At 42.2% G+C, this 12,645-nt stretch overlaps 1 long non-coding RNA gene across 3 annotated transcripts in view; it reads right to left on the bottom strand.

The window, feature by feature from the left end:
• Nucleotides 1-3,753: 3,753 nt before the first annotated feature.
• Nucleotides 3,754-12,645, bottom strand: part of LOC140126755 (uncharacterized) — a 55,380-nt gene continuing 46,488 nt past the window's right edge. For all 3 annotated transcript variants that reach the window (XR_011854893.1, XR_011854892.1, XR_011854891.1), the window contains 2 exons: nucleotides 8,745-8,816; nucleotides 3,754-8,058 (listed from right to left, as the gene is read on the bottom strand). This is a non-coding gene — a long non-coding RNA (uncharacterized lncRNA). The remainder of the gene's footprint in view (nucleotides 8,059-8,744; nucleotides 8,817-12,645) is intronic.

Below are 12,645 nucleotides of genomic sequence, written 5' to 3'. Positions count from 1 at the left end.
AGCGGGTCTTTGTTGTAGTTTGGGCACTCAGTCTCTAAAAGGTTTGCCATCACTGCCCTAGGTGGTCAGCTCGATCATACCATATACTGATATGGTACAGTTTTTGCACATAATCTGCACAGATTTGCAGAAAAAACAAGTCTTCAGGTTTTAGAAAAACTGATGATGGCGCAAATACGCTGCATACAGTATGTAACACCCCTGCTAACTCAGTGTGTTACAAAATTAAACTCCTATTAGATATAATGGGGCTTATTTACACTTTCGTCGGACTGTTCACGGTTTTCGGGATATGCGCAGGTATTTAACAGGGGTTTGTGCTGGGATTGTGTCGCACGTGATCAGGTTGTGGAGCAGCTGCCCAGCTGCGGACTGAGAGTGGGATTTAACTTTCAAATTGTGTCGCAAGACCAAGCACTTACATGCCCCAGGGAGAAGAAGGTGAACTCCGGTGGACCTGAGCGAGGAAGCGAAACATGCGCACAATATTAGTGAATTGCGGCACAGTGCATTATTGTCGGACAACGCACATTTGTGAACTCCACAAGACCAGGTAAGTAAATGTGCCCCAATGTGTATCACAGGGACTGATCACCTCTGTACACCATCTAGTGTTTATAAATGGTAATGCAGCTGGTTAAAATCTGCCTGGAAAGGAATGCTGTTTATTATTGACCAATGGAATGGAATGTTTATCACCTCTGTTACAACTGTGCTGGATGGATAACAGCTGAACTGGACACGCCCAAGGGAATTATATAAAAACCCTTGGGGTGGAAAGTTCTTGTCTTTTTCTGAGAGTGCTAAGGAACAGCACACATCTCAGCACACTGCCTCAGACCAGGCCTGTTGCTGCAGGACCCTGAGATATACCAGGGCCTGCCTCTAAGCCCTGCTGCAGAAGCAGCTACTCAACTCCAGCCTAAAGCAACCTATAACAGGCTGTGAGCAACCTTTGCTGAACACCATCCAACCAGCAACCTTAAACCAGTTGAAACATTATCATCCACCCAGGGATCCCTACACCTCTATCAAGAGTGCCTCAGGGAGAACTATCATCCATTCACAGCATCCCCCTCTTTTTTTGTAAATCTACCTGCTGGATACCTACCCTGTTAACCAGTGACCGTGATCCAGGCGAGCGCTAGTTTGCACTCAGCAGGCTACGCAGGTACCAAAGGGAATCCAGCCACCCCCAAGTCCAAACAAGACCCCATTGGGGGATGTTGCAAGTACATATAACAATAGAGAAAAAAACTGAACTCTAAAAGAAGAGATGTTGAAGTGCTGTGTTTTTATCATTCAACATTGTGTTGCTGGGACTTTCACATTGTATACATACATATATACACAGAGAGAGAGACACACACACACGTATATACCGTATATATAGTATAAGCCGACCCAAGTATAAGCCAAAGCCCCCCATTTTATCACAAAAACCTGGTAAAACCTATATTTTTTTTTACTCAAGTACAGTATAACCTGAGTTTGGGTTTTCAGCACATTTTTTTTTGCTGAAAAACTAGGCTTATACTCGAGTATATATGTATATATTATAGACACACACACTAAGAGCATAATCACACTTTGCACTCCAGCTGCCATCCACACTCAGAGCTGCACAGCCACAGGCAGCCATATATGCCCCTTTTCATCCCAGCGCTCAGGGCAGTGGCTCTCCGCACCCAGTCCCGTCAACATTATATGTGCTTCATCTCAGGGATAGTGAAGATAAATTATTCAAAAATCTACAAATGTACTGTATGGCTGAATTCACACTGACATATGGGGGACATATATACGGCCAATGTATATACAGCTTATATATGACCCCCATAGATGGCAAGGAGCACACGGCGCCCTAGGGGAGCAGTACGGTGCAGCACACGTGCGGCACCATACCGCTCCGTACCCCGTGAAAAGATAGGTCATGTCCCATCTTTTGTCGGCATACGGCTCCTTCTCTCCCCGGCGCCGCTGTGTGTCCGCTGTGCTATGGTAGGCAACGGCAATGTGAATGTAGCCTAATTCTGAGTCTTATTCCATTCTGGTATAGGTCATTTCTCCAGAATTCACCAGAAGTCACACCAATAATACCTGCTGGTGAAGTGTATAAAGTCCTACCCATAACACCTAAAATAATAGCCAATTACAGACATTTTCTGATATGCAAATGACTATAGAAAAGTCAAATATTGAGGAGGAGTCATGTTTCTCCAGGCTGCCAGTGAACCACGCCTTCTTCTTTTGATTGACAGCTCTGTATCTGTTCAGATCTCAGCCTGAGCCGACAGTCAGTCCTTACCAGAATTCTGTCCCTTTTATTGCATGGTATATTTAGCAGAGAGCACTATGTGGGAAACTGCAGATCTTCTCACCATTTCATGCACCCGCGATGGGTGGAGCCACATGGAGGTGGGTGAAGCCAACATAGACTTCTCACCGTGGGAGATAAGCATAATTCGACATTTACCTGGTCCGTGGGTGTGGACGATTAGTTTGTAGGTTGTTAGAATTTATAAACATTATTCCTCCCTAAAAAAACTGATAGTAAATTATGCACCCAGGAAAGTGAATGCACCAGAGCAGGTATCGACAAGTAGTGACCTTACAAATTGAATAACAAACAAGCCATGTCTTTCAATGTGTCTAATAACAGAAGTATGTATTGTGCCCAGTATGATTTTAAAAATATAGCCAACTTGCTGAAGGGAGTTGGCAAACAGGTTATATATGCCAGTTTGGGTGTGTTCATATTTACTGAAAGGTGGGTTTTGTGCAAGCCTTACAATGTTTCATTTCAAGAGATTAAATGTACCTGAATATAGTATTTTCTGGCTGTGGTGTTACCTGGCACATACCCCTTATGGATTAGCAGATAAGATTGGCTTGTGTTCAATGACCCAATCTGTGCTTCAGAAACAGCAACATGCCAAGATAGCATTAACTGCCATAAAACTCTTTGTTAGGAAGAAGTCTCACACTCATCAAATTACTCAGTTTCTAGATGCTACCCAAACCTTTTCAACTAGTCAAACACCTTTAGCATGGCATGTTCAAACTCATTTATCAGGAATATTAATACTAAGCGACTACATGGTGGGGCAGATTTACTTATCTGGTCCATTCGCGATCCAGCGGCGCTTTCTGTGCGGTGGATTCGGGTCTTCACTAAGGCAGTTCCTCCGATGTCCACCAGATGTAGCTGCTGCGCTGAAGTTCCCCGAGGTCCACCGGAGTACACCATCCTATACTTGGTGAAGGTAAGCGCGTGTCCCGCAACACTTTTTTTTTTTAATGCGGCTTCTCCGAATCCGTCGGGTTATCGTTCGGCCACGCCCCCCGATTTCCGTTGTGTGCATGCCGGCGCCGATGCGCCACAATCCGATTGCGTGCGCCAAAAACCCGGGGCAATACAGGGAAAATCGGCGCAAATCGGAAATATTCGGGTAACACGTCGGGAAACCGCAAATCGGGCCCTTAGTAAATGACCCCCATTGTCCCCAAATGTCACTATTTTATGGCCTATGAGAGAGAAAATAAAGAACCCACAATTGTATTCATAGTTGGTTAAAAGACAATGAATGAACATAACCAGGACCAAATTTAATCCACTGGAAATAAACAATGAAAACATTTCCAAAAGTGAAAGCACTAAGAAATTTAGAAAGCCGTGAGCAGCAAATTCATGAAGGATATTGAAAAATTGTATAACTTTTTATTACACAAATAAGGTTTAGTTCACACTACCATTTATAGTTCTGTTTCTAACTTCCACTTTAAAAAAATAAGAAACTGATATTGAACGGATCAGTTATAAATCTCATTGAACTCAATGCAATTTTTAATGTCATTCCTTGTCATCTGATAGACATTCAACCATTATTCTTCCATGTTTTGGAAGCGAAAAATTACGTAGTCATACCAAAACATTCAAATGAGCCAAAATCCCCATCCTGAAGTACTATCTGTGTAAAATCAGGAGTTAACATATGGGTAATATAGGCCTGAGGGGAAACGATATGGCAGACATTAGGTAGTAGTGCAGGAAGCAGCGACACATGCAGGGGTAATGTCCACAACAAGTGTTTTATTTTCACAATTCAATGACAAAACATAAATTCAACCTTAGTTTAGGCATAAGCAAAACAAACCCTGCCCCTTGTCCTCCCAAACAACGACCTCTCACTTTGTCACATACCCCCCACCTCAGTTCAGACCCAACCGGGCAAACTCCTGACATCAAACAATGGGTCCAAGACAACGCATCTGCATTGCGTTAAAGTCTCCCACCTCTGTGTTCCACAGAAAAAATAAAATTTTATAGAGACAAGAACCACCTAGTGGCACTAACATTCTTCTCCTTAGTTCTTATCATTCAAGTGAAGGGTGAGTGGTCAGTTAACAGACCGAACTGCTGTCCCAGCAAGTAGTACCAATGGGTCTCCAATACCAATTTTATCTCCTGACACTCCTTTTCTACTACTGTAGTCCTCTGCTGGTGTGAATTCCTGCTCAGGTAGATAACGGGGTATTCCTCTCCATTCACGTCCTAAGACAGTTCCCAGCCCTACATCTGACACACACGGCAGCACAAAAAACTCCTTCTTAAAGTTTGTGCCGTGTGGCTCTTCAGTCCTCATTACACCAGACTTGTCACAGGCTGCAGCCAACCCTTGATAGCGTTGATCTTGTTGACCTGGGGTCTAATCATGCCTCAACCAATGAAATACCCCAAATAGTGTCTCTCTTCCATTCCAAGAGCGCATTTCTTGGGATTTGCGGTCAGGCCAGCGCCCCTCTGCCGGTATATGATAGCGGCCCTCGTCACGTCAAATACATAAAGAGGCCCAAGTCTGGTGGTGGCACGGCGAAACTAGTTTAGTGTAAAAACCAGCACTCTCTTTAGTACTCTCTGTGATGGGTACCTGCCAATATCCTTTGGTAAGATTGAGTGTGGTGATGTAGCAAGCTCCTACTCTCTCAATAAGCTCATCAACCTGTGGCATGGGATAGGCATCAAATTAAGACTCCTTGTTCATTTTTCTAAAATTGTTGCAAAATCGCAACATCCCATGACATTTTGGGAATCAAAACAATTGGACTGGCCCACTAACTTTTGGGATCCTGAATAATCTGCAGTTTCAGCATCATCTATACCTCTTCTGAAATGGCTTGTCAACAAACCTCAGGGACTCGGTACAGCCCTATTAAATAATCTTTATATGGCACCATCATACAAATCATAGGGTACATATATAAAAAAAATACTATATTACAGAGTACAAAAATTCACATGGAACAATAAGCTTACAGTCTATAGCCTTGATCTCATATTTACTTCTGGCTCAGTGACAACGTCATGTTTGATTACAGAGGTGTACCCAGGCAACTCTGAGAACACATCCATATTTCTTGCTGCAAACTCTCATGGCTCTTGTTGCTGAATAAGGCTATCGGCTATTCACACCTCTGCAGAAGCCATAGGCTTAACTACAGCCTGTGAGGTTATAGCAAGAGGTGGATTAGCCAGAGCTGTCTCTGTAAGTAGACTCCCTCTGTCTTTCCATGCTTTTAACAAATTTGCATGATATGTCTGCTCGGGTTTTCTCCTGTGGGGCCAACTTATCCTGTAAATACGTCCACTATTTTCTCTAGAACCTTGTATGATCCCTGCCATTTGGCGAGAAATTTACTCTGTACTGTGGGGACTAGCACAAGTACTCGGTTTAGAGGTTACTTTTGATGACCTATTGTAAACCTGGCTTTCAGTTCTTTGTTTCTCCTGCATATGTTCCTTGACTATGGGCATGATGGCTCCCATCTCTGCAAAACATGGCGAACATTTTTTTAGCAATTCATTTTGCATATGTGAGCCACAATGGGATGGCCACAGGATATCGAGAAGTGTAGTAGATGACAACCAGAATATGCTGATGCTCCTGAACAGATTTAAACAGAGGACCTACCAAATCCATAGCCATTCTTTCAAAGGGTACCTTGATAATGGTACGGGGTACCAATGGACTCCAAAAGTGTAACATCAGAGTATGTAATTGACATTCAGGGCGGGTTTGACAATATTTTTACCCTGTGTTACACCCACTGGCCAATTAAAATGCTGCAGGATGTGTTCCAGTGTTTTTATGGTATCTAGGTGTCCACTAAGTTCAATACCTTTTGGCGATAAGACTCCTGACTCTCACCTTGTACTCTATCCAGTCATTACAATAATTCCTGAATAACAACCATACGAGAAAACAACTTATCAGCACCTTGGTGCTGAGGTGCCGCATTAATTTCTAACACATTTTCTCTGGCCTGGACCAGGGTGGGATCCTGGAGTTGTGTGGTGCCGAAGTCACAGGATACTTCCAAATCCGGGAACTGCGGCCCTGTCACTGCCTCCTTAGCTTCTACTGCCATTATAACTGGGGAAATGTCAAACTACCATCCTCTTCTACGGTAGTATCCCCAACAGCAGGAACCCCAGATGCCTGGGTCATTGGGCTTAGGTTCCGGGACCTGAGCAGACATCACAGGGATTACTTGTGGAGAATGGATCCGAAACCCTTGCTTTCTGTGCAATAAAATCCAAAATATGGGGAAATCTCATCTCAAGATAAGGTCAAGGGCAAGTTCATGACAACCCCTACCTCATGTAGAGTCTCTCCGCAAGTGGTCTGTAGATTAACAATTGAGGTGGGGTGGTCCTTTATGTCCCCATAGATGAAGAGGACTCCAATTGTGCTCCCTATGACAGTCACAATGTCGTCTGTGAGGGACCCATTAGAGTTTAGCCAGCCAGAGTCCAGCAGGGCCATCACCGGACACCCTGCTACAGTCAACAAGCATAGGTAGAGCTTGTCAGCAAAGTCGGGGCTAGTAGCCATGTAGGCTGGAGCAACATAGAGGGACACCCTCAGGGTGAATTGTAGTCCATGGGGTACAATATGACATGGTTTCTGGCAGGCCCAACATATGGGAATTTCCCCCTCTTCCTCCACTGGACCGTACCTACCTGATACGGGGAGTTGCGGTGGCATGAGAAGTCATAGGTGTCATGGCCCTCTTTGCCTTAGGGGCTGGGTAGCACAGTATCTCTCCACCAACCCCACCGTTGGCATTGAATGGGTCCGTGTGACCTACTCATTGCTAGATCTTCCTCAGCAAGGCCCTCAGGATGCGATCCAGAATGACTTTCTCCCCAATTGGGCTAGGGTCAATGTCTCCTACTGGAACCACTTGTGGACAAGATGTAACCAGTCGGTAAATCTGTTCCCTCTGTGGTAGCACTGGTAACTCCAGCTGTGCACCTTTTGAGCTTGTACATGCATGTTCACTCCTAGTCGAGCCAAGATCTCTGCCTTTTCGATGGATTAGTCCCAGGCGCCCTGCTCGCTCAAATTGTGGTATACCTGCTGGGATTCAGCGACGAGGAAGGGTGCTAACACCTCTGCCCAGTTTTACTAATGTAACCTCTCGTGAAGGGCAACCCTCTCAAACCCCATCAAGTAAGCCTCCGCACCACCCTCTGCTGTCATTTTAGTCATGCCATTACAGACTTCTTTCCTGGCATCCTGTTTGTACATCACTGGAACAGTCCTTTGCTGAGCTGCTGCCATGGCTGTCATAGTATCATAGTCTATAAGGCTGGAAAAAGCCGCAAGTCCATCAAGTCCAACCTTTAAGAATTAAATAAATGTTTTATCCCCATAACCCCTGATATTTTTTCTCTCCAGAAAGGCATCCAGGCCTCTCTTGAACATGTACATAGAGTCCGCCATAACAACCTCCTGTGGCAGAGAGTTCCATAATCTCACTGCTCTTACAGTAAAGAACCTTTGTCTATGTTGATGGTAGAACCTCCTCTGCTGGAGCACCAGAGGGTTTGTTTCCTGATGCTGTAAGTTGGTCTGGTGCAGAGCCATCATGGCCTGTTGCTGTGTAGCAGTTGCCTTCTCATGCATTTTCTGTTGCTACAGATTGGACAGACCAAGCTACTTTAATAACTCCTCCATGGCTGTGGCTTGCATTGCAACTTCTATTCCCCTCCTAGGACAAAATACAAAAGTAAAAAAAAAAAATTCAAAAATAAAATAAAAAATGAATAGAACAACTAATCCCTCTTTATACCATATACTCCATTTTATTGTAATAAAAAATAAGATAATTACTAAAATCCCCCCACATTACGGATATAAATATCACCTATTATTTAACCCGTTTAGTGAGTGCCCTAAAAAAAAAAAAAAACTAATTGTGTAAAAAAAAAAACTCATGACACAAAAAAAGCCTTAAACTAGCTCTGTCCAAAAAACTGTCGAATGTGGTCAGATGTAGCTTGGAATTAAAAATCCACACAGGAAAGCCTGATAGTGGATTAGTGGATAGTGGAAAGGGCGTCTACCACCAGATTCAGATGAGTAGTTCTCACCTCCCTGTACCCAGATGCAGGTATTTCTGGTATTTCTTGGAATGGCTGTATTTTAAAGAAAAGAATGTTTTGGGCACTGTTGGCCCTCCGGCACTGCCTACACAACTATCAGCGAGCCGGTGAGGTCTGCAGAGCACATCATGCAGATTCAAATTTTTTTTAAATGTTGTTTACTTCAAAATGAGGCCATTTCAAGAAATAAACAGGGGGCAGGATGGGGAGGTGGGTACTAATCATCTACTATCATGTTTTTTAAGACACGGAATCATCTATATATAATCTACATTAGCACATATGGACTTACCTACAGTATTTATTGTGATGAAATAATTGTATGTCTTGGATTACTATTAAAGTGCGTTGACATAAATGAAATCTGGAAACAAAAGAAAAAGGATAAATGCCCAATGCACACAAATACAAAGACACAAATACAAAATAGGTGCTCTTTAACCCCTAAAGGACGCAGCCATTTTATAGCTTAAAGGACACCTGTTATCAGGTCTCTGTCACTAGTCCTGTCACCACTACCTGTTGGAGCAGCTCACATTCCAGCATTTATCTAGTCAATTCATACACTAATCATTATAAAATCATATTTTCTTTACCATGTAAATGAGGCTGGTCACATGGTCAGAGGCAGTGATGTCACCCCTGTAACTCCTCCCCTCTCCTCCCCCTGCTCATGACTGTGTGTAATGTATAGTAAAGCATTGCTAGTGTCTGTGCTTTATCTGCTGACATGCTGCATCCTCCTAATACACATGTGTGAGACACAGACATCAGCTACACATGAATCTGACTTGTTCTGCTATAACATGGCTGCCTGGAGCTGTTGTATCTCTCCTATACACACACGCTGCAGGGGGCGCCAGCACTAGGAAGCACATGGAGGAGCCATTACACCATTATACCTTACACCATTATATAGGCTGTCAGTCAAGCACTGGGGGTGTGGCTGTGCCTCCCACTCAAGAATAAGCCGGACAGCTTGAATATAAGAATGACTCATTGGACATTTCATAGGTCATTTGCATACAGCTTTAGGACCTCATTGCTTAGGTTTACAGGCATATAGAGGGACAATGAAGGGATAGACGCAATGTTTTCTAATGGCAGTTTATGCCATTATGCCAATATATTTAGTTTAGGGGGTTAATTTGCTTGATGGGTTCTCTTTAAGGCTCAGCCCCATATTTTGTATTCTGACTTGCGTCACTTTATTTGGTTCTAACTTTTGAACACTGTTACTTATTGTTTTTTCCTCACATGTTGTATTTCATTTTAGTGGTAAATGTTGGCTGATAAGTTTTGCATTTATTTACAAAAAAAGAAACAATTATGAAAATTTTCCATTTTCAAAATTCAAAATCATTGCGTTTTTAAGGCAGATAGACTTACCACCTAAATAAGTTGCTGAATAACATTTCCCATATGTCTACTTTACATTTTCATCATTTTTTAAATATCTGGATAATTTATTTTGATGTCACGCAGCTTACAAATCAAATACCAATTTTCCGTATTTTCAGAATTTACTATTTTGGGGATAAATACTGTTTTGAATGAAAATTTTAAATATTTAGCATTAACCCCCCCCCCCCCCTATATAATCAACCCATTTCCAAATCTGCACCCCTCAAACTATCAGAAACAGCTTTTAGGAAGATTGTTAACCCATTGAGATCTTCATAGTAATTCAATCAAAATGGAGGTGAAATTTAGAAAGATCGAATTTTGTCAGTTATACGTTCATTTAGCGCTAAAATTTACACATTTCCAAAAGATAAAAAGAGAAAACCCATCTTAAAATTTGTTATGCAATTTCTCCCAACTACAGAGACAAGTGGCCGTTACTTTTTTATGGGTGCACAGCGAGGCGCAGGAGGGAAGGAGCGCTCTGCAGTTGCCAGGATTTTAGTTTCCTCATTGGCCCCTTTTGCGGAAGGAGATGCTTTTTCCATTGTTACCATTTTGGGTTTGGTATCCCCTATTGTTGAAATTTTAAGAACTTTTTTTTAAGGTCATGAGTACAAATGCATAAATTCTGTACTGAATCTTTTACTTTTTTTTTTTTGGTGTTCACTGTTTAGCCTAATAATCATGTTCATCTTCATTCTATGGGTCGATACAATTACGGGGATATCATACTTGAATATTTTTTCTTGCGTTTTACTAAATTTGCCAAATAAAACACTAATGTGGGGAAAAAATCTATCAGTTTGCATTGCCGTCTTCTAAGTGGCATATCATTTTTACTTTTTTGGCTTCAGAGCTGGTGATGGCTTTTTTTTGCGGGGCATGTTGAACTTTGCAACAGTATCATTCTGGAGTACATATGTTTTTTGCTCATTTTTTTTATTGCATTTTTTGTGGCATTAAATAGGTAAAAATCATAATTTTTTTAAAAATGTTTTTAACTTTTTTTATGGCGTTCATCGTACGAGTTCAATAATTATTTACATTTATTCTACGGGTTGTTACAGACTCGTGATACTATATATGTGGGGCGTGTGTTATGATTTAGACTTTTTTGTGCATTATATGTCTCTTTATATGTTTTGGGGCTTAATGGCATTTTTATTGATTTATTGATTTATTTTTTATTGAATAACTTTTTTTTTTTCAAAGTTCCACCATTGAACATGAAAAAGCAATCATCTGATTGCTTGTTCATAATAATATCCTGTAATACTGATGCACATGCATAGGCTCACACTGTGCCAAAGGAGCCCACTCCACACTCCGACCGCAGGTGTTACTCGGGGATGTCAGGGGTAGATGATCCGAGCTGGTCTGAACTGAGCTGAACTTTTAATAGAAGGGGGGGCAGGAGGCAGAGAGCACTGCGTGTGCAGACAGGAGAAGTTATTCATTACGGTCGTATCCAGGGGCAACCAAAATTGTAAACAAAAGGACTGATAGAGACCCGTTGGAATTATATATGTGAAGTGCTGTATTTTCAATAGTAAATATTTGCAGTCTGCATAAATTAACAATTCTGGAAAATATTTTTCTTCTGGAAATGTCAAAATAAATTTACAACTGTTTACAGTAACTATTTACAACTGTTAATAACTCCTTTTAGGCTAGCCAAAGTTTATAAGTTGTACTGAGCAAACCCATCAAAGTTTGGTCTGGATACTTGAACTTGGCCCAAACCCATACCCATGAAATCAATGGGGACCCAAACTTTTTGACCCCAAAATGTCAAATAAGGGAAGAAAGGGGTATAAGGTTGCAAAATGGGGATAACACCAGGTCAATTGACATGCAAAAATATGGGGTGAAGAAATATTAATAAAAAACATGTGGCCATGGTAAACATCCCTTCTGAGCTGGTTCATTGACTGACTTCCTCCTCAGACTTGTGCATCCACTGAGCCCTCAATGCCAGATGGGGACTCTGACACTAGTGATTTATCTATCATCCTGCAGTACTGGAATCAAGAATGTTATGTTATCCTCAATGTTGGGATCCAACAGGGTGGCCACCCAGTGGAAATGGGGCTGTGATCTGTTCACACCAATTGCGGCAAGATTGCAGTCACAATAGAAGTGTATGGCTCCTGGGTCGTGGTCACTCGTCAGACTAGGGAGGGAGGATGGGTGAAGAGTGCTCCCTCCTCTTCCTGGCCTTCTACTGCCTGGGATCCGGTCCGGACGAGCACACAGCCATCTGAATGTACCTTTACTATGCTAAAAGATGCAATAAGTATCAAGGTGCAATTATTCTTAGTGCAGTAGAATATGCAATGTGAAAATATATGCCGTTCCTCTAACTGCACTAAAAAACACCCTGGCAGCCACTTATCAATTTGGGCGAAGACTCAGTAATTTTGGCACACAAATCATGCTATAGTTTTCAATGGAACCAAGATTGGGAGAGAAAAGAATTAGACCACACATCACACAATGATCTATTGCCACTAGGTTATATTTATAAGACAAACTCAAGGTTCTTAGATACACTTTGATCAAATTGCATAAGCCCACTAGCCACTTCAAAGTGACTTTGTTGTAGTTGGTCCTTACGCTATTTTGTGCGGCATCACATGGCATCCACAGCCACTGCAACACAGCACCCGCAGGGACCAAGACCCAGTTGCCCTCCAGCACCCATACTAGCAGGCATAGCCCCATGGATTGGTTTTCAATAGAATGTAAGGTTGTGGAGCAAGGGGTTCATGTTTTGACGTAGGACT

The sequence above is a fragment of the Engystomops pustulosus genome, chromosome 4, assembly GCF_040894005.1.
Source record: "Engystomops pustulosus chromosome 4, aEngPut4.maternal, whole genome shotgun sequence".
Lineage (NCBI taxonomy): Eukaryota > Metazoa > Chordata > Amphibia > Anura > Leptodactylidae > Engystomops > Engystomops pustulosus.
This window is presented reverse-complemented; position numbering and strand designations above follow the sequence as displayed.